We start from the raw sequence: 27,341 nt of genomic DNA on the forward strand, positions 1-27,341 counted from the left end.
CCATCAAATGAGCAACAAATATTTTAAGGTTCCACTCAACACTGGTGAGAGCGCAGTGAAACAGACATCATTGCCCACGTGCACTGTTGGAATGGAAATTGCTGCCACCCTTCTAGAAAGCAATTTGGCGGTAGGTTGTCAACCACAGGAAAAATGGTCATGCTCTTAAGGCCTGGGAATCCACCTGCAACTCAAACAGACTTATATACAAAGAGGTTCATCATGATGTTATTTATGATAGTTTTTTTTTTAAATGGAATTGCCAGGGTATCCAACTAGCAGGGAATGGTTAAGTTAACTATGCTGTATCTGCTCAATAGAACATTACACAGCCATCTTAGATGACATTTTGAAAAATATATTTTAGCATGGAAATGTTGATGAGGTAATGTTCAGTGAACAAAAGCAGAATGCACACATTTTACATGAAGTATGAATGTAACTATGCTTTTGAAGACTAAGTGGAAATGTACCAAACTGTTAGAGAGCGATCGTATTTGGAGGGTGAGAGTGTGGACATTTTTTTGCTACTTTTTCTCTCTTTGACACCTGTTCTTTCACAATCATTATGGCAGACAGAATAAAGAGGCCCACATCCTAATCTCGGGAACCTGTGAATATGTTGATTTACATGGCAAAAGGGCTTTGCAGATGTGACCAGGTTAAGGATCTTGAAAGGGGGAGGTTATCCTGGATAACCTTGTGGGCCTAATGTAATCACAAGAGGGAGACAGAAGGATCAGTCAGAGAAGGTGATGGGACAGTGGTAGCAGTGGTTAGAGTGATGCGGCCATGAGCCAGGGAATGCAGGCGCCTCTAGAAGCTGGAAAAGGCTAGGGAACAGATTCTCTCCTGGAGCCTCCAGAGACATAATACACCTTTTTAGCCCAGTGAGACTGACTTTGGACTTCTGACCTCCAAAACTGTTAAGATAATAAATCTGTGTTGTTTTAAGCCACCAAGTTTGTGGTAATTTGTTATAGCAGCAATAGAAAACTAATACAATCATGAATTACTTTACTCCAAAAAAAAAAGAAAAGCTTAAAGAGATATATCTATATATCGATATTGAATAGATAGATATTCGATAGATATATCGATTTATAGATAGATATCGATATATAGATATATAGATATAATATACACAGGGAATATACCATTTGTATATTGTATACCATATATATACAATATACCATATTGTATATTTGGAAAATATACCATTTGTAAGTGTCCAGCTCAGTGAATTTCTATAAAGTGAACATATCCATGTAATCAGCAGCCAGATCAAGAAAGAGAACATTCCCAGCCTCCCAGAAGCCCTTTCACGTTTCCTTCCAGGCACCATGCTCATTCCAAGGGTATTCACTACCCTAACTTCAAACCCCATAGGTTAGTTTTGCCTCCTTTGGGATGAGCTTCTTTTTTCGTTCCATCTAATTGTTTCGAGATCCATCCATGTCGTTGCATGTGACTGTCGGTCATTCATTCTTATTTCTGTGGGGACGCCATTTGTGGCTGTACCACCATTTACTCATCCATTCTGTTGTCAACGCACATTGGGATTATATTCAGATTTTGGCTATTATGAGCAGTGCTACTATGAAAGTCCTTGTACGTATCTTTGGGTGAACACATGTATGCATTTCTGGTGGATATATCCCTGGGAGTCGTAGGGTGTGCGGACGCTCAGCTTTCAAGGATCCTACCAAACTGCTTTCCAGAGTGGTTATACCAATCTGTGCTCCCTTCAGCAGGGTAAGAGTTTGCCCATTTTTCCATTGGTCTGTCTGACTTTTCCTTATTGATTAGAAGGAATTCTTTATATCTTCTAGATAAGAATCCATCTTGTCTGTAGCTTGCCTTTTCACTTTCTTCATCGTGTCTTTTGATGAACAGAAGTTCTTACTATAGTCCAGCTTACCATGTTTTCCCTTTATGGTTAATTTGGTCTTGTTTAAGACATCTTTTCCGCTCCAAGTACATGAAAATGGTCCCCTCTGCTTTCTTTTAAAAGCTGTATTGTTTTACCTCTTAGATTTAGATATATAAAACATCTAGAATTTACTTTTGTAACTTCTATGAAATAGAGGCCAATGAATTATTTTTAGGAACAATTTACATATACAGAGAAATGCAGATATTAAGGTTACAATTCACTGAGTCTTGACAAATCTGTAGACGCATGTAACCAGTACTGTCATTCAAGATAACAAAATATTTCCATCAACCCAGTAAGTTCTCTTGTGCCTGCTTCCAATTAATCCCCAACCCCATAGGCAACCACTGTTCTGATTTCTATTACTAAAGGTTAATTCTGCCTTTTCTTGAACTTTACACAAATACAATCATGTCATATGTATTCTTTTGTGTCCTTTTTTTCTTAACATAGTGTCTATGAGATTCATTCATGTTGTTGAATGTATCAGTAGTTTATTCTTTTTGTTGCTAAATAGTATTCCATTTTATGCATACACTGCAATGGATTTGTCTATTCCATTATTCATGAAAGCTGAGGTTGTTTCCAGTTTTACGTTATTATTACTATATATATATGTAATATATATATTATAAATATATATATTTTTTTAATATTTTATTTTGGAGAGACAGAGAGAAAGTGGGCACAAGTAGAGGAGAGGGGCAAAGGGGAAGAGAGAGTGAACCCCAAGCAGGCTCCACACTCAGCACAGAACCCGACCTAGGGTTTGATCCCACAACCCTGGGATCATGACTTGAGCCAAAATCAAGTGTTGGACGCTCAACCAACTTAGCGACCCAGGCACCCCCAGTTTTATGCTATTATTAATAAAGATTCTCCAAACAGTCTTCCCCGAGTCTTAGTATGAGCTGTGCAGCTACTTAGGGTACTTGTTTTCATTTATCTTGGGTAAATACCCAAGACTGAAGTTACCGGGTTATATAGCACAGGTTTTAGGATCACAGTCCCCTTCTTTCTTGCTTATTCCGCGCCTGGAAACAGTGACCTCACATATGTTGTCCACACAAGTTGTTTGTCACAGGAGGGCGAATCTGGTATCAGTTATTTCATCACGGCCCTAAGCAGGAGTTCCCCGTGTATCACACTGGAAAGAAATTGCGATTCAATTATGTCCCAAACAGTAAAGCAGAGTAGAAAGAACATTTGCTCCGAAGTCAGATAGAGCAGGTTTGGCATCCAATCTAAATTTGCTTACTGTGTGGTCTGGTATAAGTACTCACTTCTCTGAACTTGAGTCTTCTCTGTAAAATAGGGAGAATAAGGGCACCTTCCTCGTGGGATCGCTGGGAGGGTTAGAGATAACGTGAGCCCCTGTCTGATGCACAGCAGGTGCAACAGACACGGGTAGTGTTTCATCATACTGAGGGACGGTTTTGTTTCAAGAAGCACATTTGAAGGACATAGAAGACTGGATGTATGAAGTATCGTATTCAACAAACTTAATGAAAACACACAATTTTTCTGACACTTTCTATACACTGGGGATGTAGTAATCACTGAGAATAGAGCAGGTCTCTGTTCTCAAGGAGTTTGCCTTCCAGTGAGGAAAAACAGTCAGTGAGCAGTAGGTAAACAAACAAATAAGAAAATTTCAGCTATGAATCAATGCTATGAAGAAAATAGAACAGAGTCCTGTTATAAAGAGTGGCCAGGAGTGAGTAGGATGGTTCCTTTAAACAAGTTGGACAAGGAAGGTCTCTTTGAGGAGGTGGTATTTGAACTGGGATCTGAAAATCTGAAGGAGCCAGCCGTGTGAAGATCTGGGAGAAGAGTGTTGCAGGCAGAGGATAGCTGGTGCTAAGGCCCTGAGGTAGGAATGAACTCACTGTCTTGGAAGACGCTGGAGTGTAGGGAGTGAAGGGGAGGGTGGTAGGAAATGAAATGGAGTGCTTTCAGGGCCCAGCTGTGCTGAGCCCTAGAGGCCACATTCGGGAGTGCAGAGTTAATTTGAAGCAGGGTGGGAAGTCCTCAGAATGTCTTAAGTAGACGGATAATATGATCTAATTTACATGTTAATAGGATCACTCTGGCTGCTGTGTGAAGAATGGGTTGTAGGGAGGCAGGCGTGGCAGTAAGGCCTGTGAGGTGGCCTTTGGCTGGCCGCGGGAGAGAGGATGGTGGCTGTTGCTTCTGTGGTGGCAGAAGGGATGGAAAGAAGGGACTGTCTGCAATGTATTTTAGAGGTAGAGACACAGGACTGGATGATGAGTTGGATGAGGATGAGAAAAAGAGCACCATTGAGAACAACTTCTACATTCTTTCGACAAATAAATTCTGGGTGTAAAATTTGCTGAGATATGAAAGACTAGAAGCAAAACAGGCTGTGTGTGGCGGGGGGGGGGGGGGGGGGGGGGTGGCCGGAAGTCTAGAGCTCTGTTTTGGACATGTTGCATTTGAGAAATAGAGGTGTCACTAGCCCTTAGTGTGCATGCAGGGAGAGCTCGGTGCAGAGGTTAGGGCTGGAGACCCACAGTCACCAGTGTGGGGCGGTTAAAACTGGGTGAGGTCACCTAGGGAGAGAGAGCAGAGCACCAGGGAGGGCCTGGTCCCTGTGGCTGTCCTCTCACATTGAGAAGCCAAGCAAAGGTGGAGAAGCAGACAAAGGAGTCTGGTAAGGGAGAAGGAAATCAAGAGGGTTTGGAGTCACTGAAGCCAAGAGAGGAAACCGGTTAAAGAAGGTACCTTATCAAGTGCGGCTAAGTGGATGACTAGGGTAGGGATGGAGAAGTGGCCCCAGGATTTGCAACGCGGAGACCATGGTTGACCTGGACGAGGGCAGTTGGGCGGAGTGGGGGCAGCATCCCAGCTGGCGTTTGAAGAGAGATTAGGACATGACGAAGTGGAGAGGGTGAGTCTTCCCAACTATTTTAGAAGTTTTGCTGAGAAGGACAAAGAACAGGGTGCATTGCAGGGAAATGTGGCAGCAAAGGAAATTTGGGGAATTCTTGTGTCTTATGATGAGAGATACTAGCAAGATCTTAAGGGCAAAGATCTGGTGCAAAGAAGGAGACATTGTTTATGCAGGAGGGGGAGGGGTTAACTGCAAGTGGCAACCTGCCCTACATGTTCCTTCTCTCAGCCGAATCCCCACCAAATTTACAGAAAATTTGAAAAAAAAAAATTAATGAGCATCTATCTACCCACCACTTAGACTCAACAATTATTCACGTTTCAAATGCTGAATTACTTGAAAGTGAGTTGCAGACATAAATACTTCAGCATGAACCTCCGAAGAATAAGACTATACTCCTACATAATCATAATATCATAATATCACACATAATAAAATTAACATTGATTCCCTAATGTTTCTAAGATCAAGACCAAATTCACATTTTCCCAGCTGCCCCAGAGATGGTCTTTTAGGGCTTATAAAAAAATGTTTCAGCTCAGGATCCAAGCAGGTTTCATGCATTGCATTTGGTTGTTACATCTCTTTAATCTCTTTTAATCTGGAGCAGCTACTCCAACCTTGTTTATCTCCTCCATAATAGTGACTTTTTAAAAAAGTAGTCTCTATGCCCAGTGTGGGGCTCAAATTCATGACCCAGAGATCAATAGTCACATGCCCTACGAAGAGCTAGCCAGGTGCCCCATGATACGGACTTTTTGAAGAGACCAGGTTACTTATCTTATAAATGCTCCACAGTCTGGATTTGTGTGATTGTTTCTTCATGGTGCCTTTTAACTTGTTCCTCTATCCTATTTTCTATAAGATGGAAATTAGGTCTGGAGCTGAGGTTCCCATTCTCACTCCACAGTGCCTTTAGTGGCTCAGCAATTTTTTCACAGTGCACTGAGGCCTCAAAGAAACACCTAACTAAAATACCCATTTATTAGAGTGCCTAGCTGGCTCAGTCAGTGGGGCATGGGAGTCTGGATCTCAGGGTTGTGAGTTTGAGCCCCACGTGGGGTGTAGAGATTACTTTAAAAATTAAATAAAATTTAAAAATAAAATAAGGGGCACCTGGGTGGCTGAGTCAGTTAAGCGTCTGACTTGGGCTCAGGTCATGATCTCGCGGTTCGTGGGTTCGAGCCCCACATCAGGCTCTGTGCTGACAGCTCGGAGCCTGCAGCCTGCTTCAGATCCTCTGTCTCCCTCACTCTCTGCCCCTCCCCCACTCGCACTCTGTCTCTCTCTCTCAAAAATAAACATTTAAAAAAAAAATTAAAAAATTAAAATAAAATACCAGTTTAAGTGGTTATACATGTACAACTTAAATATTTGTGTTCTAACCACTTAGCACCAGTTGAAAAAGTATTGCACATAAATTAAAAGAAAAATATTTTATTTCATTCTTAACACGGATTACTGAGTAACGGAATGGCAACATACAACATCTCCAACTTCAGAATCACACTGGACACCACCACCTTCATATCCTGTTCCTCAGAGATTTTCCGGGCAGTGCTTGCCTTTAATTACAGAACTACTAAAAACCTGGTCTCCCAACGACCTATCGTCCCCCAAAACGCAGCGCAAATCTACTGCTGAAACAGCAAACTGCCTCTGAGTTAGTGGTTCAGGTGGTGTCTAATAGATATCAAGTATCACTGTTTCCCTGAAAACTTGAAATATCGTATAACCAGGAGGCCGCCAATACTGGCTTTCCAAGAAAGAAGAAGGCATGGTGCATCTCTTCGTACCTGAATGTTGATGTCACAGTGTTCAGTGACCACTCTTTTCCAGAGAACTAGTTGTTAACCATTCACCAGCACATTGTGGCCCACTGTGAATTTGCTGCAGTTCCCTCAGGGTGCCTCAGCATACAGTTTGGGAACCAGGGGTCTTGAGGCTTTAGTAGATTCAATTTAAATATTCTTGGCGAAGAAACTCCATAAGTGATGCTGGGCTCTTCATTCTGCTTTACTTCAGGAGGCACATAATGCCAGGTTGTCTCAAAATTAATGATGCTTTCACCTTGTTAAGGTGCTGAGCACGGTTTCTCTCCATTAGAAAGGTATGAGTAACCTGCAGGTAACATGTGAATATCCTGATGATCCTTTGCAGGAGTGAATCTGGGGCTTCAAACTAGTGATCTCATTCTATCATATGTCATCATATTTGTCATATCTAGATGCGATACGTATATAGGTACATTTATGGGTGTGTATGACATACACACAAAACGTGTTACTGTCACAGCCATTCCTTTTGATGCTCAAATTGTCCCAGTTTTTGCCAGGAGAACCCCTTCAAGCTGGCTCCTGTGTCCTTGTAATATGATCCCATCCGTCTCTGAGCACTTCCTTGTCTTTCTGGTACAAAAGACGTCCCAGGTTTATTTTGTACTTGCCCCACCCCAAACCCGGAAGCAGTTGCTTTGCCAAGAAGTCTGGCTCTTTTGGGGTGGGGGGTGGAGAATATCTAGAAACTAAGCCCAGCGTGGTCCACGTGCTTATTTCAGGCAAGCTTTCGGTGGAAGCAGATGGTTTGAGATGGTCAGGTAAAGAACCATAGTGTGAGGGGTCCGTGTTGCTGACTGTTGCACTTATCTATTGCTGTGTAACAGATCACCCTCAGTTATTAGTGACTTGAAACAACAAAGTCATTTTGTTATGTCTTAAGGTTTCTGTGCGTCGAGAACTTGGAAAGGACTCCTCTGGGCAGTTCTGGCTCTGGGTCTTTAAAGTAGACACGGTGAGATCGTGGGGAGTGCTATGACAGGAGAACTAAAGCAGCTGTGCCCTGGCCGGGCACCTTTCCCTCTTCAGATAGCGTCAGGCCTCTCTCCGCGGTCTCTCCACATGGCTTCGTTTGCTCTTCCTCCGGCATGGCAGCCTCAGGGCAGAGCATGCGCGTATATAGCCACCAGAGGCTCAAGAGTGACTATTCCAGCATAAAGCAGAAGCTTCATCTCATTTATGACCTAGCCTTGGAAGTCACGTGGCTTTGCTGCTGCCACACTCCGTTGGTCATAAAAAGTGAGAAAAGCTGTGCCAGGCTGAGGGATGGGACGCAGAGGAGGGTCAGAGCACATGGGGTGGGGGATATTGTTGCAGCCACTTTTGGGAAATCTGGTCAGCCACCCTGACGCAGGACGAGCCACAGATGTTTTGGAAACCCGATGAGCAGACAGCAAGAGGTTACTCTGCTGTGAAAGCTGAGCATCCGACCCCGTGTTCACTTTCCAGCGGTCACCATCTCTCCTAAGAATTCAGGTTAGGGTTTGCATTGGAGATGTCGTAAAGGGCAGAATTGGGGGTAAGCTCTCGGGCCTAGCTTAGCACCCACTATGATGTTTCCCCCTTCCTAGAACTCTCCACCGTTGGTGATGATCCTAATGATTCACCGGCAGAGGTGAAGGCCCACAGCAGTTGCTAAGTGTAGGATATTGGATAAAATACATGAACAGTGGGGGCGGAGTGGGGGTGATACCCCTGTCCCCCATGGATCCCACTTGGAAAGACTTTTTTTTTTAATGTCTATTTATTTTTGAGGGTGGGGAGAGGAGCAGAGAGAGAGGGAGACACAGAATCAAGCAGGCTCCAGGCTCTGAGCTGTCAGCACAGAGCCTGTTACATGGCTCGAACTCACGAGCTGTGAGATCATAACCTGCGCCAACGTTGGACACTTAACCTACTGAGCCACCCAGGTGCCCCCGGAAAGAGTTTTCTGAGCAAACCAAAGTAAATTAAGGGGCAATTTCCTTTGCCCATATTTTATTTATCAGAGTATACCTAACTACCCATCAGAGCTTCTGATCCAGGTAAGAAAAGCGGTTAACACACTTGAGTGGATTAAACACTTTTTTCTTTAAAAAAAAAAAAAAAAAAGGTTTTTTTTCTTAACAGCCTGAAGCAGAGAAATTTGATGTTTGGGTTAGCCTCTGAAATGCCATCCCAAAGGAAATATGCAATTTACATTTGGCTTTTTGAAATCGTAAACATACCTTTCAGTCTCCATTGTGACAGGGGCCCCTGGGTCACTGCCACCCCTTCTGAGGTAATATGGTTTCTGGTACATCATAGGCCCCAGTGAGTGTTGCAAATGTGGAAGAACAGTGGGGGTCAGGATGTAGGTCACTCACGACTGCCACCTGAGCTAAGCTTTAGGGCAAAGTTTGGGGGGCAGAGGAATACTGTGGAGGTTTGGTGTCGCGTTTGAGCCAAACTTGGCACTCTCATCCTCTTCCACTTTCCCTGTCTCTCGCATCTTCTGCCACACTAGTTTCCTCTCTCACACGGCCCAAGCTTGCTGTCCTCGCAGGGCCTCTGCTCCCCGTATTTCTTCTTCCTGGGCACCCTTCTCTGTGCACCCTCGCGGCTGCCTCTTTCTCATCGTGGGGGTCTCGGCTCCAAGGCCACGTCCTCCGGGAGGCCTCCCCTGACTATCTCAAGTCTGTCCTCCCAATGATGCCCGACCAGCCCATCTCCTGCCTAGGATCCCCTTTTAACGTATCCTATCTGAAATAGGTCCTTGGGTTACCTATCTTCTGGAAGGTACGCTCCAGGAGAGCAGGGACCGGCTCCAGCCCGTTCTCCAGCTGATTCTCAGGGCCCTGACCAGCACCAGGTACCCAGCAGGTCCCCAGTGAACTTAATGGCAACACATTTCTCCTTCGGCCACACAAGGGTGATGATACCCTCCGGGCAGAGCTCCAGAGTATGGACCAGTAGGTGCACGGGTTGGAAGACACTGAAATTCTTCCCTGCACTGGCCTCTCTCAGGGACCCTCTAGTAACTAAAGGGTTAATGCTGGCACGGCAGGGACCTCCAAGACCCTGCTCCCCCTGGGCCTGCCCACGTCCCTAGGAGTCAAGTTCAGGGTAGTTGTAAGGAGCCAACAAGATGTTCATGAAGTGCTCAGCACCGCATCTGACCACAGTAATAGTACGCCTGGAACACGCTGGCTGCCATTATTAATTACAGTTTTGCCCTTGACCTTGGGCCTACGCTATGCTGCACTCTGGGGTGCACACGCATTCACTCCGCCCTTCACCTGAGCCAGGTTTGAGCAGCACTCAGGTGGGGACCCAGAGCTCCACACCCCACCTGTTGCCCTGTGGCCCTAGCCTGTCTCTCCTCTCTTGGCTTCCCCTCTCTGTAGCTCTCAGGTCTGTGGGTTGCCCATTCCCCACCCACAGATGCCTCTACTGCACCCAAATGTGACCTCACTTGTCACCTGTGAACTCCAGGTCTGTCTCCTGCTCTGGCTCATTACAGATGTCTGTCTGGGCTACTTTCCTATCCCGCCTCCCAGCCCCCTCCTTCCCCAGACCAGCCTCCTCCGCTGTGCCCCATTTCTGCCTATAGAGTAGAGGGGCCACCCTTCCTCCTCTAGGGGCTCTGAGAAGAAGGACAAAGAGAGAGTCTGGTCTCTCTAGGACATCAGCAATGAGGAAAAGAACTGTTCTCTTTTCTCTCTCCTCCAAGTCCCAAGTTAGTAGTAGCCTGACTTCTTGGGGGTGGGGTCGGGGGGACAAGGAAGAGGTGAGATTTCTGCCCTAATTTCAGAACATGGAAGGAAATTCTGTGTCCTGGATAGGGGCTGCCTCCTTTCAGCCCCCTGCTGGGTTTCTTTACTCCCCATTTTGAGTGGACAGGGAAGTTGGTGGGGCAGGGAGAAGGCAAGGTGACCTCTGGGCCTCTGCATTCCTCCCCCCCCCCCCCCACTCCCTGAAGCGGAGGTGCAACGCCCCTTCACAACTCTAAATGTGTCCCCGCACCTGCTGCTGACACCTGGGGGAGGTGAGAGGACGAGGGTGGGAGGCTGTGGGGCTCTGTTCTCTGCCCCCTTCCAGGCGCCTGCACCTGACAGGTCTGGGCCAGGGGCTCCATGCCTGGGCCCGACCTCTTCTCCAGCTCCTTCAAAATACCCTTTCCAGAACCCAGGACTCTGCATTTGGATCCTGCCCTTGATCTTCTGAGAGCCCAGTGTCCTCATGATGAAAATGGACATGAGGATCCTTTTCTCTCAGTGACGGGGTGGGGGTGGGGAGGATGAAGCAGGGACGCGGTGCGATTCAAGGACCCCACCTCCCTGCTCTTCCTCTGCCCCACCCCCTCCTCAGGCTCCCTGCCTTCCTCCAGCCTCTGTCCTCTCAGCTCCCCACTCTGATCCTCCTGGCCCTCTTTCCTGTCCTGCCGGCTTCCCCCTGGGCTCTTAGCCCTTAGAGGTAGCGCCTAGCCCCCACTCCCCCTCCCCACATTGTCCCCAAAGGGGACCTGCCTGCCTTCCCCCACTTCCCTGCTCCTGGGCCTTTTCCTGTCCCGGCTCCCTGGCTACTTCCCTCCTTTGGGGCCTCTTTCCTCCCCCTCTGCCTACCCCCTCTTCCCTTCTATCTCCCTCACCCTTCCCTCCCGCATTCATTCTGCAAATATTTACCAAAGGTGTACCAGGACTTTCTCCCCCTCTTGCTTCCCCTCAGTCCAGGACACTGCCTCTCTCTCTCCCCTTTTTCCATCTCTCCCCTCCGCTCCTCCCCACCTTTCTCTCTCTCACCTCCCCTCTTTTCCTTCCTCTCCCGATTTCCTTCCTCTCTTCTTCCCTCTTCTTCCTTCCTTCCCTTTTCCTCCCTCCTGTGTTTCTTCCACCCCTCCACCCTTCCCCCCCTCCACCCTCTCGTCCCTCCCCTTTTCTCTCCCTGACCCATCCTCTGCTTTTTTTTCTCTCTCCCGTCTCTACCCCCTCTTCCTCTCCCTCTCCTCCTCTCTGCCCTCCCTCCCCTCTCTCCTCTCCCCCCTCCTTTCCTTCCCGGGCAGCCTCTCCCCCCCCCCCACTCCCGGCGCCCTCCCTCCCCTCCCTCCCGCTCCCCCTCCATCATCAGTATTCCGCTCCCGTCTCCGCCGCTCTCGGCTGCTCGCGGTCGCTGCCGCACCGTCCGAGGCGGGGGCCGGGGCCGGGGCCGGGGCCTGGGGGGGTGGGGTGGGGGGAGAGCGGCGCCGGCGGCCCGAGGAGGGAGGAAGGAAGGAAGGAAGGCTGGAAGGAAGGAAGCAAGGAAAGAAAGAAGGAAAGAAAGGAAGGCAAGAAGGAAGGCGGGCGGCGGGCCGGCGGGCGAGGGCGCCGGGCCGGGCGGCAGGCGGGCGGGCGAGCGAGGAGGCAGAGCGGCCCCCCGAACCCCACCGCTACCGCTGCGGAAGCCCCCTCCCCATCCAGGAGCCGGGGAGGGGGGAGAACTCGAGAGACCCAGGCCCGGCCGCAGCCCCGCCCCCCGCGCCTCCCCGCAGCGGGCCTCGCACCCCAAATCCCTGTGCCTCATTGGGGGGGTCCTCCCCCCGCGGGCCGGGCATGCTGCCCCGGAGAAGGAGCCCCTTTCCTCGCTGTGAGTAGCTGCCGAGGGGCGCCGGGTGGGGGCGGGAGGCCGAACCGCGGAGGGTGGATGGGGGGCATTCTCTTAATTAGGGGACCGTGGTCTAAGGCCTCCTCCGGGATGGGGGGGGGGGGGTCGGCGGCAGAGGACAGTGGGCGGGGCCTGATGGAGAGCCGAAGCGGGTGGGGGAAGCAGTCGGGTGGGGGTTCTCCGGGCCGAGCGAGTTCTGTGTTGGGGGGTCGCCGCTGCCTTGGGGACGGGCGGGGGGTGGTGTACGTCCGGCAGTCGCTACGCGTATCCAGCTGCGGGGTTGAAGATGTAGGCTTGTGGGGGGGGCTCACCGGGTGTAGACCTGGGGCCCCCCTTTCTGGGGTGGGAGCCTGAGTTCTTCCCCCACCATTGCCCCTCCCACCCTCCACACCGCTGCTGCTTGGGGTGGGGGGGGCACGCCAGTGATGGGGAAGGGGGAGAGGCGGGCACGGGGTTTCCTTGGTGACCGCGCCTGGCAGGAGCGGTTGCCTTGGCAACCAGGGAGAACCGGGGAGTTTGGGAAGTGAGAATGGGAAAGACGGAGGGGGTGACTGGGGAGCGAGACAACCCCCTCCCCAATCTTCAGCGCTTCTCTCTCTGGGGTCCCCCAACCCCTCCTGGTGGGCAGTGAAACCCCTGCCCCTCCCTTTTCCCGAAACCCCCTTCCTTGACCCCATTCTGCTTCGGGGCCTTCTATCCTTGGGCATGTGTCTCCACGGAACCACTACCTCCCTCCCACCGTCCTTAGCCCTCTCCTCTTGGGGACCACCCCTCCCCCCATTTGCTGGCTTTCCACTCTCACACCTGCTCTTCTCAGACCTAACTGCACCTTGCCTTCCTTTCAGGGTCTTCTCACCCCCATCTCTGACTCTCCCCCCCCAATATCCCCTCCCTTGACCTTCTCTCCAGGAGACCCCGACTTTAGCCCCTCTCTCCTCTAGCCCCACTCCCTACCCTGTTCCTCTCCGGAACCCTTGTCTTCTCCCCTCTCTGCTTCCGATCCTTGTATGGGGAGGCAGGGGGCTTCTCCCTAGCACTACCACCAGCCTCTCTCTCGCTCACACCCATCTGTGTCTGGGACCGCCTTTTATGACCTTTCCTCACTCAGAGCCCCCCCATCCCTGTTTCCTCACCTCGTGGGATCCCCAGCCCCCGACCCCCCAGTCCTGGAGCCCTCTTCTCTGAAATCTCTCTTTCCTGCCGATCGCCTACTTTCAACTTCTCATCAGTCCCGGAGCCCGAGGCCCAGGCTCTGTCCAGGGTTCCACCCAAGTTTGCAAGCCCCCACTTCCACGGGCTCCTCCCTTCTGTCCTGCCAGGGGCCCAACTGGTCTCTCTCCAGGGTCTGAGTCACCAGGCCCCCCATGCCCCCTCGCCCACCCACCCCGATCCCTTCCTCTCGGCCACTCCCATCTTGACCCTTCTCTCCCCGCCCCCACCTCTGCTGCTCTTCACGAGCACCCTCTCCTCCTCCCTGCCCTGCTCCCCGCAGCCTCAGGCCCGGTTCTCCCGTCGCCACTTTCTCAGGGTGGGGAAATCCCCTGGGGAGAGCCCAGCTGGGAAGGGGGAGGGGCAAGGGAGCCTCAGGGCTGCCCCACAGCCCCCTCCCCACCCCCCTCCCCAGCTGGGAGCTGCAGTCGAGCCTCCGCAGCGCCCCATTGCTATGCGCCTCACATCCCTAGTCCCGGCCGCGCAGCCGCCAGACAGGAACTCGGGCTCCAGCGGCAGCTGGGAGTAGCCGGAGTCGCTTCCCTCCTGGTCCAGGCAGCCGGCAGCATCCTCTCCCCCCTAAAAACTCCCCACTCCCCAGGACCTTGGCCAGCATCGGCCCCTCCCTCTTCCTGGAGCATCTTCTGTCTCCTGGCTCCTTCCAACCTGCATCTTGCAGCCTCCGCTTCCCGCCTTCCTCCTGCTCTTCGCTGGGTCCCCTCTAATCCTGGCCACCTGGCTGTCCACACAGCGGGCGCACTCAGAAAGGAGGGGCAGGGAATGAGGCAGCAGAGAGGCGCTGAGAGAGACCCTCCGACAAGGCAGAGGAGCGTGGGAGCCAGAGAGATAGAGGCACAGCCAGAGTGAGAGAAGACTCCCAAACACACACACACACACACACACACACACACAATTAGGGTGCATCACCACCGAGCCAGACGTACACAGAGTTACTCACCTAATTTCTGAAAGAAAGCAAGAGTCAGACAGGGGAACCCACAACCATCCACACGCACAGAGGAGCAAGAGGCCTAGGCAGAGACACAGGGAGCCACAGACTCAGGGAGGGTGTGTGCAGACCCACAGAGCTGGCACGAAGGAGCCAGAGAACATTCCACCACCAGAGGTGCAGGGGGGATTAGAGGCACAGTGAACTGCGAGGGACCTGAACCAGCCATGGGCAGAGGGTGGGAGAGTGTGAGAAAGACACAGAGCCACGAGTGGGCAGAGGTGTGCGAGAGCACACACATACGCACGCACACACACACAGTTATTCACTGGCAGCCAGAGACCCAGTTACAAACAGGGTTGCGGTACCCAGAGTCAGCCAGAGGCCAGGAGAAAGACCCGGAGTCAAGTGCACGTATAGAGACACGCACAGCCCTTCACGCACAGAGACCCGGAGGGAGAGACAGAGGCAGCACCCTGTGGAGAACCATGCTGGCCAGAGAGGCCCTCAAACGCGGTCGCCTCATGAACTCACGTGCGCCAAGAGACACAAAGTGAGAGGCACAGAGGTGGCCTCGGAGCTCTGGGGATGTCACAGAGCTGCGCGCACACAGTCAAGCCCAGAGCCCAGTGTGAGGGGCACAGGTGTGTGCTGACTGGAGCCGGCCATCACCCTTAATTCCACCCAGAGGCGGTTGGGGGAATGCCCTCCGCCTACCAGAGTCCGAGGGCTCCCAGGGGTCTCGAGGACAGCAGGATTAAACCATCGGGTGCCAGAGGACCACTGACACATCCCTCCAAGGTAGAGCCATGGCCAAGTGCAGGCGCGCAGGGACTCGTGCACAGTCACAGAGGCCTCAAGGGGAAAGGCAGGTCTTTGGGCAGAGGTGGGCAGAGGGGCAGGAGGCGGAGGGGAAGCACTGAACTCCTTCCGGCGCCCTGGCTCCATTCTCAGGCCACGGTCCCCATCTCTGTCTCCCTTCCTCCCCACTTCTCTCCACCATCCTGCCCCATCTTTCACCCTCCCCCACCTCTGTGGCCGGGCACCTGTCACTAGATGTTACCCGGACCTCCTGTGTCTATCAAGCCCATCTCCCACCGTCTCTCCCCTGGCTCTCCCCTGGCTCTCCCCTGGGGCGACCCTCCTCGCCCTACAGCCCTACAGCCCTACAGCCCAGTGTATGGGTCCACACAGATGAACTTATTCATCAGTATTTCTTTCTCAAAGCCCACCTGCTGTGAAACCTGCCTCTATTTCCCTGTAGGCTCTGCTCTCTGCTCCTCTGTGTCACTCTCCCTCACCCCCACCAGCCCATAGGTTCCTCCCTGCCTCCTGCTCTGTCTTCCCTGCACTCACTCTCCCACATTCCTGAGCGCTTCCCCTGCGTCCTGTGGGCCCTGAGTGTTATTTCCCCCCAGTGCTTTCCAAGTATTTAATGTGTTGTCAACTTAAAAAAAAAATAGTGATTTCACGTAAAAATCCATTCTCATCATGAAAAAAAATTGTAGCTACGTGTGGTGACGGATGTCAACTAGACTTATTGTGGTAATCATTCCACAAATACTGAATCATTATGTTGTACACTTGAAACTCATACAATGTTATATGTCAATGACATTCCCCCCTGCTCCAAATCCAGATTACCCGCTTCTTTTGAAACATTCCCCTTCTGGGTTAGCCATGGGCTGTGCTCAGGTGCCTGCTGGCCACCGCTCCCACTCTCTATTAACCTGCTGTATCCATCTGTCTTACCTGCCCGGCTCCATAGGCAGCTGAGTTCTCAAGCCTGGCTATTTTCTCTGGCCCCGGGCTTGGTTTTTGCCCTGTCACTCTCTCCACGCTGCTTCTCTCTGGTTTCTTTCCAAAATTGGAGCCCCCTTGGCCGGGAGCTTTGTCAGCCTGGCCTTCCTGCCTCATCATCCTCCGGGGCAGTTTTGCCCCAGCCCCCAGGCTCGCCTGCCCCCTCCCTCCCGTGGAGGCAGAAACTCGCAAGACCACCAGGGTGCAGGGCGCACAGGAGCTCTCCACAGCCATGATCTGCTTGGGAAGCGCTGGCCCCTTGCGGCGTTCCCGAAGCCACCATGTGGCAGCCAGTCGAGGCTGGCTGACGCCGGGGCGGGCCACAGACCCCACGCTTGTCCCTTAGTGCAGGATGGCAGCACAGGCAGGGGTAGGTTTCCCTGTGTGTTGGAGGACGGGTGCACATTTGGGAGTTCATCCGGTCCAAGTGCGGGTCTCAGGGGACAGAGGGCCTGTGATGGACCCGGGGCCCTGTTCTGGGAAAGGGAGGGGCTTAGTTTGGCCCCGCCTCCAGGTCAGGGTGCAGACAACGAGGTACCTTTTGGGCCATGACAGGGCTAGGGCCCAGCTTGAGTTACTCCACCATCACCCTTTGGGGTGTCAGGAGCATGGCTTTGTTTCCTCTCCTCGTCTCTTGAGTTTAGGACGCCTCCATCCTCACTGAGCAGAAGCCCCTTTACCTTCCCTTCCGGGTCCCTGAAAGTAAGGTGGCTCTGCCAGGCAGGGGGGTGGCAGGAGAGTAGGAAGAGCCCAAATGCCCCTCTGTTGCCTGGAAACCTACAGGCACAACCGTTGTCGTGGTAGGTGGAGGCCGAGGAGCTGCACTGGGGGCCCGGGAGATGGGCTGCTAGGGGACCCTGCAGTTCGGGGTCAGGCAGGAGTCCATCCCAGGGGACCACTGGGTCCCCAAGAAGGCTGCCAAGAGAAAGAATGCCCGGTCCGGCCTGGGGGTTGAGAAGCGTGTATAGGACCCAGAAGCAGGGGGAAGGGAGGCTGGGGCCAGCAGCCCAGGCCACCCCCTTCCTGTCTCAGCCCGCTAAGGCAGCCCTCTTCTCTTCCTGAAGCCCCCAGCCCACTCTCCTGCCCACAGAATTGACCTTAGGCCTTGGAGCTCTTGTTCCAAGCAGTGAGACAAAGGTCAGAGAGCGGTGCCAGCCCTGGCTGTCCTGAGGGGTAAACCCCAGGCGGTAAACACTGAGATGTACCCTCCCCTTGCCTAGAACCTTCAAGCACAGGGCCCGAGATAAGAATGAAAAGAGCTGAAGTCCACGGAGAGCTTACCACGTGCCAGGCTCTGTGGCAGCCTGCGTGGCTGTTCTCCACTTGCCCTTCACGGAAGACCTCCAAGGGAGGCACGATGATCATCCCTAGTTGGGCATACAGGGAGACTGAGGCTCACAGAGAAGTCCCTCGCCCAATGTCAACAGCCAGAAGTGGCTTCGCTGGGGCTGCAAGCCCAGGTGTGGGCCACCCTCCGGATTGTTTCCCCCAGCTGAGACCACTGCTTTCCAGGGGGGTAAACTGAGACCCAGAGAGTGGAACTTGCTGGCCCATCAGGCCCTCCAAGTAGAAATTAGGATTGTTAATAATAATCAGATTGTTAATAACAGACTCATATCAGGTTATACTTTATTTTTTTGGTAATTTTATTTTAGAGAGAACGGGAACAGGGGAGAGGGGCAGAGGGAGAGAGAGAGAGAGAGAGAGAGAGAGAGAGAGAGAGAATCTTAAGCAGGCTCCATGCTCAGCACAGAGCCCGATGTAGGGCTCGATCCCTTGAACCATGAGAACATGACCTGAGCCGAAATCAAGAGTCAGATGCTCAACCGACTGAGCCCCCAGGTGCCCTGAAGGTTAGACTTTAAAAGAGACATTAAGGTTCCTGTAACTTAGGGCCTCCCCTCGTTTATGCCCTTGTAATGCCTCCAGGGGACAGGACCAACCGTCCCCGATTCTCACAGTGGGCTCTCCTCACCAGGTGTGGGAGGGTCCAATCCATGTCTAGCTGGTGGGGGTGGGGGGGCACGGATTCCTCAGGTGATTCGATGTCCGTCCCCCCCCCCCCCGCCTCCACTCCTCAATAAATGATCCGGCTGGAAATGCTGGATTTACATATGGGGAGCAGGGAGACTGAGTCATGGAATGAGAAAGAGGTTTGTTCTTCAGACCCAGTGAAAATAGCCTTAATATCACTGTCATTCAAGTGCCCAGCACCAGACATGTCACCATGAGCCCCCAGTAAGCTGGGTATCATTATCTCCGCAGACAGAGCCTGGTGGGGACAGGAGGGGGACCCCAACGAGCCAGTGGCAAGTCAGAGTTTGAACCCAAGTTTCCCTGATGCCAGTCTCTTTCCAGCTCTCCGTCGTCCTAGAGTGATGGTGTGGTGACACGGAGGAGGAGGGTCACAGTTAGAGAATAATTTTAGTGCGAGCTTCCTCTGTGCCAGGTACCACGCTGAACCCATCACAGGTATCGGACCAGAGTCTCCACCACCCCCGGAGGTAGATGAGCTATTTTCCCCATTTCACAGAGGAGCAAACTGAGGCCCCGAGAGGTGACATCCCCTCCCCAAGGCTACAGGGCTAGTCACTGTGGCAGTGGAGGTTCTAACGAGGGTCTGGCCCAGCCTGGAGCACACTCTTCCACGGAGCAGGGGGAGGGAGGAGGAGAGTTCGTGATTCATCCTGAAATGGAGCGCAGGGTGCTCCCAGACCAGCATCCCCAGGAAGTCCGGCCCCTGAGTCTCCCCACTCCTCCCCCACTCCCGTCAGAATCTGCACTACAAGATCCCAGGCGATCTGGACACGTGTGGATGTCCCAGAAACACTGCTCCAGTTCAAGTGCTTTCCCACTTTTTATTACTTTTAGTAGTACACACACATACACACATCCCTTTTATAAAGTTAGTCACGCCTGGGCACCTGGGCGGCTCAATCGGTTAAGCATCTGACTCTTGATTTATGCTCAGGTCATGATCTCACGGTTCCTGGGATTGAGCCCCATGTAGGGTGCTGCACTGGCCGCATAGAGCCTGCTTGGGATTCTCTCTCCCTTTCTCTGTCCCTCCCCTGCCTGCACGTGCACGCATGCTCTCTCTCTCTCTCTCTCTCCAAATAAATAAAGAAACACAAAAAAAATAAAATTAGTTACACACATCCTGAGGTAGAAAACAAATTGCAGAATTGCCCTTCCAGGGGCCAGCAAGGAGAGAAGGAGCCAGGGAGGCCACGGTCAAGGTGGCTCGCACTGCACCCCTCCCACCTGCAAACTCACCTCACACACCCCTGCCGGAGCCTTGGCGGTGACCTCTGTTTTGAAAAGTTCCAATACCAGGCCAGGCTCTAGCTCCCCCACCCCCCCACCCAGGCAGATTCAATTCAGCAGCGTGATACTGACCCCCACATCCCAGAGCTACACAGAATCGCACAGAGTGTACACAGAAGAGAGGGGGCCTGGAGGTCGCGCTTCAGCTGGGAGCCCGCCCGGGGCTGTGTGTTCGCGGGGGCCTCAGGCAGAGCCAGTTCCGTGCAGACCTGAGCTTCAGCCAGACACACACTGGGACAGCCACTCCAGCAGTCAGAACCACGTTCTCCAATACAGTAACCACTACAGCCACGTGTGGCCATTGACATTTAGATTAATTTAAATTAAATTAATTCAATTCCTCAGTCACACTCACCACTCAGTAGGCGCTCACCAGCCGCACGTGCTCGTGGCTACCATGTTGGACAGCACAGAAAGCGTTTCTTCCGTAGTCGCAGAGACTGCCACTGGGCAGCGACGCATCAGTTCCCAGAACATTCTATGCCGGCTGGTAGACAGCTGCTGCTCTCAGGCCTTCATGCATCCCCCAAACCCGTGCCCTCCCAGTCCTTTGTCATAGGGTATCTTATTAATCCCCATTTCTCCGATGAGGAAATGGAGTGAGGAACGTTCCTAGCAGGAAACAGCAATGCAGAGATGGGAGCCGCGTTTTCCTTTCTCCATTTATCAGCCAGGTCTTGGGTCCCAGCTCACCCTTGCAGGTCACTTGCAAAGCACCAGATCCTGCCCTGGGCCCCCTTGCCGGAGCCTCCCGCAGCCCCGCAGCCCCCAAGTGTCACCAACGGCCTGTGTTACAGAGGGGGGGGGGCAGAGGGATGGAGGGGCTGGCCCAGCGTCTCACGGCCAGGGACTGGTGGGGCCACCCAGGGCCTTCCATCACTGCTCCTGGAGCATCCCGGGCCCCTGGCATGAGCGGGCTCACCTCCTACTGGCAAAGACTGGGGTTGGGGGTCCTGTGTCTAGGGATCGCTCTATTTTCTCCCCCCATCTCCGACCTCCTCTGGTGCCCTGTCTCCTTTCCTGGCTCTCAGAATCTGACCCCACATCTGTAAGGAGAGTGCGGCTCCTCCCTCTGCCTCGCCTCCTAAATCTCCTCCAAGTTCCGCAGCTTTGGCTTTGGCGAATTTGCTGCATGCCTCCGTTCTCCCTCCTCTCCATACCCTCAACCCCAGCCTCACCCTCTGCCCCTGGACCCCTGGTCCGGCTCCTCCCCAGCTTTCAGCTCCCCCGCCCCCCCACGCCCTGGTTTACTCAGAGAGGTCTTTCCAACCCAGAGCTGACTCGCCCCTCCCCTACCCCAACACCACCCCCCCCCAGCACCCCTGCTTCTCAGCCTACTGTGGGGGTGGGGCGTCTTTGTAACTGAGCTGGGCTCTGTGTGGCTCCCTGACCCCCACCCGCCTCTCTGGCCCCCAGGCCTTGGCACCCTGGGGTCCTTTCATCACCTGCACACCTGTTGCTCCTGCTTCTGGTCTCAGCTTTGCGATCACCTCCTCCCGACTCCCCTCCACCGGCCATGGGCCCATGGGCGGTGATTTGCTTAGACATTCCGGGAACCCCCACCTGTGCTCACAGGCTCCCCTCCGGCCTCCCCAGCCAGTGCCAGCAGGGGACCTGGCGGTAGGGGGTGCTCGCTGGCTCTTCTTGCCGAGGCTTTGTGGGGGCCCGCGTGTGGGCATTGGGGACGCAGCCGTGAGCAAGCCAGACAAACTCCCCGCCTGGGGAGCTCACCTTCTGGTGGGAGACGGACAATGATGGACAGAACAAATCGCTGTCTACAGGGTACCTTCTGGCCATCCGAGGGCTGGGGAGCAAAGGAAGTATGTCAGTGTAAGAGGTGGGGGCAGGGCAAGTCAAGGGCTGAGCCCCCACAAGCCTTTCCCAGGGTTCTGCTAGCTCAAAAGTTAGGGGACTGTCGATTCTCCGGGCTTTGGGGTTGCTTTTGTTTGAAAAGCCTTCAGGACAGGGACTGGCTCAGAGGGACACACGTGTGAAGTTGTTTCATCCGTCCCCGAAGCCGGCTCTGCCCATACCCTCCCCCCCACCAACTTAACAGCTCCCAGCCTTGCGCATATGACAGGCATCCAGCGAGAGAAGTGTTCAGCTCTCTCTGGCTTTGATGTCTCTCCACCCTCCTGGCTCCAGGTTCCACTTCCGCCCCAGTCCCTCACAGTCGGGAAGTTCTTCTTTAGATCTAACCTCCATCCCTCTTGCTGCGATGGCAGTCAATTTCCTATCTTTTCTCTCACCTTCTGAACTCCCCCCAGAAAAATGAGTATGCCCGACAGGAACGTTCCCTGCCTCCCTTCTCTCCTCGCCCCACCTCCCCTGGGCCCCCGAGTTTCCGACCTGCCGTCTGCCCGAATCCTCTCAGGCACGGTGCCCGAGATCTCTCAGAGCTTGGTCTGGGGAGGATGGCGATGCTTCCCCTGGCCCGCACGTCCCTCTCGGGCTTCCTCTGCTCTCCTGCCCTTCTTGTAGTCTCTCCCTCTCCCTGGCCCCTCGTGCACGGTCGTGTTTTGGTCTCTAGCCCCTGTCTTTGTTCCTCTGTCTTCCCATGTCTCTGCCCCTCTCTGCCTTGCGCCCCTCTTCTCTCTTTGGGGCCTCTTGCCTCTCTGGCTGTTTCATTCCTTCGACCAGGTAGGGGTGGAGAACAGGCAAGAGGCCTCCCCCCAGGGCACGTGGTGACCTGGCCAGGTTCTGGGCCTTGGCTTCCAATGCCCGCTGTCCCACGGACAAGCTGTGTGACCGGCCATCGGCCAGTGTCTTCAGCCCTCCCGATCTGTTGCTCCAACTGTGACATGGACACCAGAACAGGCCACGGGGAGAAGCCAGTGGCTGCAGGCGCGGGCAGTGCTTAGGCCAGCACCAGGCACGTTGTGGGTGCCCAGGAAACGCTTCCCATCGCTATTAGGATTGCACTGTGGGGAGCAAGGCGATCGCTGACAGCAGGTCATGTGACCTCTGGCAGCAGGGTGTGGACCAGGGGAGGTTTGTCTCATCCTGTGCAGTGGGGATGAGACAGGCTTTGCAGGATGCTGACTATTGTTTAACATGTCCCCCCACCCTGAGAGACTTCCGTGGGACTGAGGTTGCTGTCCTGACAAGCTTTGGGGTCTCTGGGACCTGTTGGCTCTGGTGAGGCTGACCAGGGAGGGACCATTTCGTAGCCTTGCATGGCCTGGGGCAAGTGCCTTTGTCTTTCGGTGCCTCGGCTTTCCTATCTGTGAAATGGGGGTAGTAGCAGCGCCTCTCCGAGGGCCCAGGGGAGAACTGCGGTTATTGCCAAGTACAGAGCCCAGAACAGTGCCCCAGGAAATGCCAGGTACCTGACAGGCATCGACATCGTCAGTGGTGTCGGGACCGCTCAGACGTGTGCCCCAGGGCTTTGGGAACGTGCTCAGCAGGGAAAGGGTTATCCTCACAGCATGACGGTTAGTGGGGTGCAGGAGCTGCCCTGGGGGCCTGCTGTTTGGGACTCTAGAGTGTGGTACCTGGGACCTCTCCATCCAGGTTGCGCCTTGGTGCGGCGCGGGCGTCAAACTGAAGGCAGTTGTGTTTGCATAGGGATGTGCTGCCTCTGCTGGGCGGGCCTCCTGGGATGGGCGGGGACCTCAGGCTCTGGGCCGCCTGAGGTGTGAGCTTGAGAGGTTGCAGCTGTTAAGAGTGTGTCCTGGGCTGGGTGCGGGTGGGTCTCCGTGCAACTGTAACGAGGCAAAGTGTTCAGTCCGTGAGGAGTATAGACTAACAGCCATGATAACTCGCTCATTCATTCCTCACTCAGTTTACTGAGCACCTAACGTGTGCCAGGCACCGTCATAAATACTGGGAACCAAACTGCCCAAAACAGATGGAGTGCCTGCCCTTGGGGAGCTTACACTCAAGTGTGTGGGTTTGTAAGAGGCTAGATGGTGACGAATGTCATATAGAAAAGTACAAGAGTGAAGGTTCCGGAGACGGCTAGGGTGCTGTGATTTGAGGTCGTCAGGATGGTCTCCCCGGAGAAGGTAACACCTGAGCAAAGACCTGAGAGGAGGCAGGCCCAATCTGGGAGGCGGGGCGGTGGCGGGGGCGGGGGGGGGGGGGCTCTGGGATCCAGACAGGGAAGAGCAAGAGCAAAGGCCCTGAGGCAGAAATGTATGCAGCCTGTTCCAGAAACTGAGGAGGCCGGTGTGGCCTGAAGTCAGCGAGTGAGCAGGGGAGGAGACCAGAGCTGAAGCCAGAGAAGTGGCCCAGCCTGAGGAGAGGGGGCCTGGGAGCCCAGGTGATGTCCCCTGCCCTTGCACCTAGTGAGACCACCTGAGTGAGGGGGTGAGGGGCTGTGGAACAGAGGAGGGCAGGGTCTGGAGGGCAGGTTGGATGTTGACAGGACCCCTCTGGCTGCCTGTGGGAACAGACTGGGAGGGAGGGCGGGACAGAAGCGGGGCACCAGTGAAGAAGGACTCTGATCTCAGGGGAGATGGCTTGGGGGCGAGGAGGAAAGGGGGTCAGATCTGCATGTGGGGCACAGGTAGAGCGTTTTCACTGAGGATCTAGCTAGCCGGCCCCCAACAGCCCTAGGAGGCCGATACTCTTGTTACCCCCCCACCCCCCCACCCCCCGCCCCGTCTCCCAGCATTTCCTGCAGCTCAGAACCACGAAGTCACTGGCCTGAGGTCACACAGCAAGGGAAACAGTCCCCCTTGCTTCATGTGCCCTAATGCTGCCACTTACCTTGTGTGCCCTGCGGGTGCCCTGGGCTTTGAGTATGGAGGTGGCCTTTGGCGGCACCGACACCAGTGCTTGCACACAGTAGGGACTCAGAAAATATCTGCCGGCTGGCTGGCTGGCTGGGTGAATGGAAGAAACGCGAGCGGCTTCCCTGCCCATTTTGCAGAAGCGTATGGGGAGGCGGCTAGCGGGCCCTGGCTGAGGTCCGGGGGGGAGAGAGCTGCATCTGGGGCCGGGTTTCTTTGTGGCACGAATGGGGGCCGGCCCTTGGCTGCAGGACTGGGTGACGAGGATGTTGGCCCAGGATCGCTGGTGTGTCAGTGGTGGGGGTAGGAGTAAATGGCCACGCGGCGTGGTGAGGGGCTCAGGGAGCTCCCCCGGGGGGGCCTGGAGGTACTAGCTCCTGAGGGGAGACTGTGCTAGGCTGTCTGTCCTTGGGCCTGGGGACAGGTGCAGGAGGGGTGGCTGTGGTCAGCGGTGGGGGGGGGTGGGGTCAGCCGTGGCCCAGCCTGGTTTTGCAGCCAGTCTGTGCCACGAGGCCGGGCTTGGCACAGCCCACACGCCCCCCCCCCTTCCCAGGGCAGCCGGCCGTCAACCTTCCTCCCCCCGCTTCCCCCGACCTTCCCCTGCCGCCCAGAACCAATGGGTTAATTAGATAACGGAGCCTTTGATTAGCGGGGGAGGGGGAGGCCTCTCGGTGCAGGGAAGGGGGGCCGAGGAGGAGGGAGGAGAGGCGCCCTCCCCGTTCGGAAGGAGAGAAAGAAGGAGGGAGGGGGTGGGGAGGGAGGGAGCTGAGGCACAGCTTGGCTCTGCACTGCCGTGTGACTAGAAATTGTAATCGCGGAGAAAGAGAGAGACAGACAGAGCCTGGCCGAGAGAGACCGAGACAGACGGACAGACAGACAGAGAATCTGACCCAGACGGGCTCCCCAACCTACGGAGAGGGTGATGGGGACAGAGCGAGAGTGAGGAGGACATGGAGGAGAAGGAGAGAGGGGGCCTGGTCGTCCCGAGGGAGGCGAGACAGTGAGGGGGAGCCCCGAAGAGGGGGCTGGGGCTGAGGAGGGACAAGGCCAGGGGGCCGGGAGAGAGGAGAAGGGGGCCGGGGTCGGTGGGGGGAGAGCAGAGCAGCCGGCGGTGGGGGGGGGGAGAGCGGAGGTAGCGGTGGGGGTGGGGGTAGGAAGCAAGAGGAGGCCAGCAGGGAGGAGGGGGAGGAGACTGCTGCAGTGGCCTGGACGGGCCTCCCCGGGGCGGGAAGGGCGACCGGCGAGGAGGGGGGGGCGCGGGGAGACCCCAGAAGCCCCTGCGCCCCCCCCCAGCCCGACCTCGAAGGAAGCCCTGGAGAACCGGGGAGGCAGAGCCCCCCCGCCGGCTGGAGGCATGTGGAGGGGGGGGCCTGGGGCCCAGGGAGAGGCCCAGCGGAAGCGGAGCCACCGGGGTGAGTGTCCCTCACTGTGGTTGGGTGGGGGGGACAAGGACAGAGATGGCTGAGGGCGAAGGAGGGAAGGGGCGGGAGGCCCAGCCGCCACCGCAGAAGCTGTGATGGGAGGGGGGGGAGGGATGCGGGCGGCTGCAGGAGAGATGGGGACAGATGCGGTAGAGACGCGCGGCTGCAGGCCTGGACCTGGGGCGAGTGCTGCAGCCGCAATTTCTGCCCCTGGCTTCGAGGGTGTGGGCTGAGTCGTCGCCAGTCTTAGGAGGTGGGAAAGGGGATGGGGGTGCAGGACTAGGGCCAGCGGAGACCCCCCCCCCCCCGTCACACTCGGGAAGGGGAGACCCCGCTGCGCTCACATGACTCACAGATAGAGGCGCACACAGCCCCCAGCCCACCAGGTGGAAAAATGAGTCCAGGATTCAGACACAGAACCGACCCCTCCTCGTCTCTGTCTCTCAGGCTTTCTCGTCTCTGTCTCTGCGTCTCTCCGTCTAGCTCTGGCTCTCACACATGCATCCAGGCGCACAGACTACGCACATGCATTTTTATCGGAGTTAAAATGATCTTGGAAACTGCAGAAGGAGGAAACGAATGTGTGTGTGTGTGTGTGTGTGTGCGTGCGTGTGTGTGTGTGTGTGTGCGCACGCGCGTGCGGGGTTGGGGCTGGTGGCCCCGTGTCCGTGGGTCTGAGAGTCGGCTGTCTGCGGTGTGCCCGGGTCTCTGCTGCTGGTGGGCATGTTTGTGCAGACCACTTCCGTCTCCCCCCCCCCCCCCCCGCTAGCCGGGGGACTCGGGGCGGCTGATGTGGGTGCACGTGCATGTGCTCCAGACACTGCCTGGAAGGGAAGGGAAAGCCAGGGCCACCAGCCCCCTCTGCCACTCGCTGGCCGGCTCCACGCCGGGACGAGCCGTCCCCCTTCCAGCGCCTCAGTGTCCTCATCTGCAGACTGGGCGTCCTAACGGCTTCCTCCTACGGTTCCCGGGAGGCTTCCATGAGAACACTGTGTGCGCAGAGTCTGGGGCATAGAAAGGGCTAACCCGGAAGACCTGAGCTGTTATTATCGTTGCCGTTCTCACCGTCGCTGTTGTTACGATTGGCCCGTCCCCCTTTGTCTTGCCCTGACCCCACCCCGCCCGTTGCCCACCCCAGAGTTCGAGCACAGGGTCTCTGGCCCCCAGCCCCCTCCCCACCGACTGCCCCGACACCATCCCCGGCAGCTGCTGGCACGGAGCCACCAGGCGCTGCCTTGGCCCTGGGCACCTGCAATCCCACGGCCTCCCGCCTGTGCTGCCATCCCAGGCCCCCGCGGCCCCCTCCTCCCCCTTGCCTTCTCCAGTCTGCTCCCAGCCTCTCCTGCCCACACTTCACCTCAACAGGTGCCTTGTCTGGCACTTACCTTCTTGAAGTTCCTCCTCTGAGTCTAACTCAAGTCTCTCTGGCTGCTGAGAGGCCACCCCCGGCCCCTGACGGGGTGACAGGAGTCTGAGGGGCGGCGGGCCCAGTGTGGGGGGCGTTTGGTGCTGGGCACCCGGCCTCTTTGCAAAGGCTCCTGGGTAGGGAGTGGGGTGAGGGGACAGGAGGTCGCGCCGGAGGCAAGGGGGCCTAGACGGCCACTGTGACGGAAGCC

At 55.1% G+C, this 27,341-nt stretch overlaps 1 protein-coding gene across 3 annotated transcripts in view; it reads left to right on the top strand.

Annotated features, from left to right (window-relative positions):
* LRRC4B (leucine rich repeat containing 4B) overlaps positions 1–27,341 on the top strand; it is a 62,259-nt gene that overhangs the window by 10,806 nt on the left and 24,112 nt on the right. The window contains exon 1 of one of the 3 annotated variants that reach the window (XM_042970343.1): positions 12,212–12,265. The exons of 1 other annotated variant lie outside the window; for it this stretch is intronic. The gene's annotated coding sequence lies outside the window, so the exon portion shown is untranslated. Of the gene's footprint in view, positions 1–12,211; positions 12,266–25,642; positions 25,717–27,341 lie in introns of those variants that run through there. One more of the 3 variants, XM_042970341.1, reaches the window with a different exon arrangement.

The sequence above is a fragment of the Panthera tigris genome, chromosome E2 (genome assembly GCF_018350195.1).
Source record: "Panthera tigris isolate Pti1 chromosome E2, P.tigris_Pti1_mat1.1, whole genome shotgun sequence".
Taxonomy (NCBI): Eukaryota; Metazoa; Chordata; class Mammalia; order Carnivora; family Felidae; genus Panthera; species Panthera tigris.